Raw genomic sequence first — 6,755 nt, 5'->3', positions numbered from 1 at the left:
AAAAGATAGAAATAAAATATTTAACTCTCAAATTGCATTGAATGTAGTTTAATGTTTTTGTCTTTTTGTAATTCAGAAGTCAGATTATGGATCATGATAATCATTATGACCAGCCATCAATACAGCATTATACATGGAGAAAGCATAGGAAGTGGAGTTGAACACGTGTTTGACATAGAGTACACATTTTTTTCAGAATATTATGGGGGTACAAACACTTTGGTTACATAAATTGCCTTTGCACCACCCGAGTCAGAGCTAAAAGCATGCTCATCCTCCAGACAGCACACACTGCACCTATTAGGTGTGAATTTTCCTATCCCTTCCTCCCCCCTCCCACCTGCCTGACACCCACGAATGGTATGTCCATATATGCACATAAGTGTTGATCGATTAGTATCAGTTTAATGGTGAGTACATGTGGTGTTTGTTTTTCCATTCTTGTGATACTTTGCTTAGAAGAATGGGCTCCAGCTCCATCCAGGATAATACAAGAATAGTTCACCATTTTTTTTATAGCTGAGTCATTCTCCATGGTATACATATACCATATTTTATTAATCCACTCATGTATTGATGGGCACTTGAGTTGTTTCCACATCTTTGCAATTGTGAATTGTGCTGCTATAAACATTTGAGTGCATATGTCTTTTTTATAGAATGTCTTGTTTTCCTTTGGGTAAATACCCAATAGTGGGATTGCTGGATAAAATGGTAGTTTTACTTTTAGTTCTTTGAGGTATCTCCATAATACTTGCCATAGTGGCTGTGCTAGTTTGCGGTCCCACCAGCAGTGTATGAGCATTCCCATCTCTCTACAACTATGCCAACATTTGTTGTTTTGGGACTTTTTGATAAAAACCATTCTCACTGGAGTTAAGGGATATCTCATTGTGATTTTGATTTGCATTTCCCTGATGATTAGAGATGTTGAGCACTTTTTAATGTTTGTTGGTCATTAATCTATCTTCTTTTGTAAAGTTTCTGTTCAGGACCTTTGCCCACTTGTTAATGGGGTTGTTTGATTTTTTTCTTGCTGATTTCCTGAGTTCCATATAGATTCTAGTTATCAGCCCTTTATCATGTATAGCATGCAAATATTTTCTCTCATTCCGTATATTGTTCTTTTAAATAAACCCTTTGTTTACATGGCTGAATACCTGAATTTTAAGTTCATAGGTTTTTTTCAAGAACATCTGGTGTCCTTTCTTTCTCATAAAAGTATAGTATGGGAGAAATCCAATCATTTTACTTAATAGTTGGAATTCCTGATAAATTATAATTGCTTATAATTTGTAGAAACATTTGTATAATTAATTATCAACACATTTTCTAAGTTGGTATTAATGGGTTGAGACTATTTTTGCTGGGCCCCTGTGACACAAAGTAGTGTTAACCTTTATTTAATTTGTCTATTTGTACTATTTTCTGATATAGAAAACTTTATCTGGCATCATTAGAAAAGAGGTACTCCACATAGGAGCATTTCTTTTTTTTTTTTTTTTTTTTTGAGACAGAGTCTCACTTTGTTGCCCGGGCTAGAGTGAGTGCCGTGGCATCAGCCTAGCTCACAGCAACCTTAGACTCCTGGGCTCAAGCAATCCTACTGCCTCAGCCTCCCCAGCAGCTGGGACTATAGGCATGCGTCACCATGCCCGGCTAATTTTTTCTATATATTTTTAGCTGTCCAATTAATTTCTTTCTATTTTTGGTAGAGATGGGGTCTCGCTCTTGCTCAGGCTGGTCTCGAACTCCTGAGCTCAAACAATCCGCCCGCCTCGGCCTCCCAGAGTGCTAGCACATAGGAGCATTTCTAGGTACTTGAAGCTCATCCCTTTAAATTCACAAATTTATTAATAGTTTTATTTTAACCATATATATTCTTAGGCTTTATAAAATATGCTATACATTATCCTGTTTTCTTAAACAGAGAATAATCAATGTAATGTAACTGTTCCTTAATTATTAGGGTCTTAATTTTACACATTCATTATTATGCCATTTTTACACTCAACCATTGATGCATTCAACAAAGCCCTTAAGGACTAGTGTGTTCACTTCTATACAGATTGCTCAGACTAACTACTTTTTAAGCTTCTGTGTTTGCAGTCTTCTGCTAGAGTAGTGAGGTGTAGGGGAGAAAAATCAAGCTTTGGGGTCAAACAGACCTGGATTCAAACCCTAGGTCCACTATGTACTAATTTAGTGCAATTGGGGGAAATTTATTGAACTTTTTAAAGCCTCTGTTTCTTCCTCTAAAAAGTGATGACCGTAACTTGCAGAATGGTTGGAAAGAGTAAATGAAACAATAATTGTACAGGGTCTGGTGATCCCCAACCTTCAGCTCCTTTCCCTGCTGTTCTGCCAGTTCTTTCTCCTGCCAGTTTATGCTTCTTACTGTTCCCTGTGACCTCTAGACTGTGAAAACAAAAACCTCCCCTGACCAGGTCATCATTGTATCCACAGACCCTGGTGTTTGCTACTAAAACCTGAAAGTGCATCATTTCTTGGCCTTTTGACTAAGATCAAGAGTAAAACCTGAAAATGTGGGCTGTGGTAAAACACTTGTGTTCAAATCCTGACTACTGCTTTCTACTGTGTGGTCTTGGGCAAATCAATCCACCTCTGTTCACCTCAGTTTCCTCATTTGTGAAATGAGGGGAATCACAATACTTACCTCAGAGGATTAAATAAGCAATTTATGTAATTATCCTTCATACATAGTTAACTCTATTTTTAGAGAGTAGCATCTATGATGGCTGGAAAAAATTTCTTATTGCTTCTAATATTCTGTGGCCCGAGGAATGAAATAATCGGATTTATTTAAATGAGTTTAAAATATAAGAAAGTTATTATTAATAATAAAGTTTGAGAGCCTTAGTATGTAACTTTTTAAATCTTTTCCTTTTTTCCTTTCTTCTTTTTTTCTCCTTTTTTTTTAAGCAGCTCAGAGGTTTTACTTTTACTTCTGGGTTAGTGAGTCCTATTTTGATTACTGGATAAATGATCTCAAGGTAACTGGGATTTTTACCATACAGAATTTTTTCTTTTTTTCTTTTTCTTTTTTCTTACTATGTGACTTGACTCCATTTCTCTGTTCCATTTATAAAGATAGCTTTGCAGTTTTCTTCTAAGCCAACCAGTTTGCCTGTGTTTTCATGCACAAATGTCTGCCTTTTATTCATGTGTGGCCAACCATATCAATAGCCAAGTCCACAATTCACTATGTTATCAGTAAAAATTCACAGCAGCTATTTTTATAAATCTTAACACCTAACTCATTTCATAATCAAATAAAACTGTCAAATATTTACATCATGTATTCCACTTCTTTGTGTTTAAGTATCACCTGTTTGTTTTCAACCCCTAGCCCAGCCTAATCCTACAGTTGAATAATCTGTTGGAATTTGGAAAGGAGAGTAAAAAACGAGGATAGCTAGCTATTACTGAGTAGCGAATAGCAACAAATGTTTAAGATAGCAAAATAATCTCATAAGTGGTATATATTCATGGTTCTAATTGAACAATTAAATCTAGAAATTGAATAAACAAAAGTTTGAATCTCAAGTTATGAAAGCTTATTTTCTTATTTTGTATCAATCTCAGTGTTCTATACTTCTAGAACAAGGTTTTTACTGTGTTCCTTTTTATGCTTATTTATCAAGACATAATGACTATTGATCCTGACATCAGTCCAATTCTAATGTAAATTTCTTCACTCTGTTTGTGCCAAGAGTCACACATAGAGCTTTGAACAGGCCTTATCACCCCTGCTCTAATTCTCTTCTGTTCCCTGGACATTTTTGGTTCCCCAAGCAATCTAAGGGACCACTTGAACCACACACTTGTTAGGGTTGGTTGGCCAGGATTTAGGTGTGGCATGCTAGAAACTGGAAATTCAAAAGCTTTCCCACAGGGTGGATGAGAGCTTGGGGGTGGGGGTATTCTTGGCAGGATCAGAACATCCCAGAAGGCATTTGGCATTTGCTCAGTGATTGCAACATAGCAGACATTTTTCCAGGAGGAAAGGTGAGATGCAACAATGACTGCCAGCTGAAGACCATTCCCAAATCTTAGATCTGACTCTAAATTTAACATTACACACAATTGCTAAGCTGGCCCTTTGTTACCTTTCAAAGCTTTACACAGGGATCTGCCTTCAAAGTAATTTGACATGTTCTGATTTTATTAAGTATCACCTAATAATAGTCTGAAACCTCTAGCCCAGTCTAATCCTCCAGTTGAATAATCTGTTGGCATTTGGAAAAGAATGAATCTCACAGACATTAGACTGAGAAGCAGCTGGACATAAAAGAGGATAAGTTGTAGAACAGGCACTAATCTAAAATTTTTAAAAATCAAAACACTGGCTGTCTCTGAAAGGGTAAGAGGAACAAGGAAACCTTTTGAGGAGATGAAAATGTCCTGTATCATGATAGGGGTGTGGGTTACATTGGTATATCCATTTGTCAAAATTGTACAGCTAAAATTTATTTATATATTTCAATGTCTGCACATGTTACCCCAAAAACTTAAAAAATAATAATTGAGTGGGAGAGTGGGTGAAGGTATAGATGATAAAAGAGTGACAGTGTTGATCATTGTTGAAGCTAGGTGTGGACCACATATATTATATAATTCTGCTTACTTTGTATATGTTTGAAATTTTCCAAAATACTAAATTTTTTTTTAAAAGAGAGAGATGTAAGAGATACATCAACCAATGGTATGTATATTCCTAATTTGGATCTCAATTCAAAATAACTGTCTGGATATTTGAGGATATTAAGAAAATATTTGGGGTTTTTATTTTTGGGTGTGATAGTGTTATTGTGCTTATGTTTTTAAAAAAGATACATTCGATCCAGCAATAGCACTATTAGGCATCTACCCAAAAGAGCACAAAACGCTCTATGATAAAAACATCTGCACCCGAATGTTTATGGCAGCACAATTCACTATTGCAAGGATGTGGAAACAACCCAAGTGCCCGTCAATCCATGAGTGGATTATTAAAATTTGGTATATGTTTACAATGGAATATTACTCAATCATAAGAAACGACAGTGATCTAGATCCTCTTATACTTTCCTGGATTAAACTTAAGCCCATTATCCAAAGTGAAGCACCACAAGAGCAGAAGAATGGGCTCCACTTGTACTCGCCATCAAATTGGTACTAACTGATCAACACTAGGGTGATCACATGGCAGAAATACTCTCCAGGGATTAGGGGAATAGGGGAGGGGTAAATCCAAAACTAAAGGACACAGGGAGCACTGTAGAGGGGAAGGGCATGCCTTTAACCCGCCCTTGCGTGAAGCAAAGACATAAAGTGTAACCATAATGTTTGTACCCTCACAATACCCTGAAATAAAAAAAAAAAAAGACACTCCCTCTTTTTAAGAGTCACATATGGAAATACAAAAATTATGTGGTACCTGGGATTTGTTTTGAGCTAAACCAGTGTGTGTGATAGAGATAAAACAAGATTGACCAGAGTTGAAACTATTGAAGGCAGATGATGGGTACATGGAGTTCACTAGCCTGTGTATATTTTGAAAGTTTCTATAACATAATAAAAAGATTTTAAAATAATGCAAATAATAGTGTAACACTTCATGTATAATGTAAAATCTTTCTGTATAATTCCATTTCTCCCTTCCATCCGTTGAGCTATTGTTGTCAAATATTTTACATGTTTCTAGACTTCAACTAGAATTTTGTCCCATATATTTAAATGCTGCCGGAAATCTTTAATTATGAACCTCATAATACAGTGTTGTTATTTTTGCTTTAAAGTCATTTATCTTTTTCAAAAATATTTCTAAATGAGGGGGGAAAGTCCTTTATATTTATTCATATATTTACCATTCCTGGCACTCTTTGTTCTTTAATACAAATCCAAGTTTCCATGTGATATTGTTTTTCTTATGCTGAAGAAGTTGCTTTAACATTTCTTATAGTGAAGTTCTGCTGGTGACATTCTCTCAGCCTGTGTTTTCTTTAGACTTCATTTTTGAAAGATATTTTCTATACATATAGGATTCTGTGTGACAAGTTTTCTTTCAGCACTTTAAAAATGAATTTTCATAGTCTTCTGACTTGCAGAGTTTCTGATTAAAAGTCTATTGAATTTTTGTGGTTGTTACTCTGTAATTGCCTTTTTCCTCTGGCCGCTTTTAATATTTTCTTATCTTTGGTTTTCAACAATTTGATCCTGGTATCTCTTGCAGTGGTTTTTTTGAGTGTGTGCATCTACCCTGCTAGGCCTCACTGAGCTTCTTGCATCTGTGGGTTATAATTTTCATCAAATATGAAAATATTTTCAGCTGTATTACTTCAAATAATTTTTCTGGCACCCCCTCTGATCCTTCTCTCATCTAGCACTCCAATTATACAAATACTAGAACACTTGGTATTATCCCACAGATCACTGAGGCTGTGATTTTGGGGGGTTTGGGTTCTTTTTGTCTTTGTGTGCTTTATTTTGCCTAAATTCTACTGTTATGTCTTCAAGTATACCAATCATTTCTTCTGAGTATGTAATTTGCTCAGTGTCTAATCTGCCTCTGAGTGTTACTCTCATCTAGTGAAATTTTTATTTCAGAAGTTATAATTTTAATTTCTAGAAATTCCATTTTTTATATCTTTAATTTCTCTTTTTCAGCATATGGTGTGTATTTATCATAATTGTTTTAATGTTGCTGACTGTTAATTCTATCATCTCTGTCTTTTGTGGTTTTATGTTGACTG

The sequence above is a fragment of the Propithecus coquereli genome, unplaced genomic scaffold, assembly GCF_000956105.1.
Source record: "Propithecus coquereli isolate 6110/MARCELLA unplaced genomic scaffold, Pcoq_1.0 Scaffold138, whole genome shotgun sequence".
Classification (NCBI taxonomy): domain Eukaryota; kingdom Metazoa; phylum Chordata; class Mammalia; order Primates; family Indriidae; genus Propithecus; species Propithecus coquereli.
The sequence above is the reverse complement of the archived record's forward strand: the minus strand, read 5'-3'. Positions refer to the sequence as shown.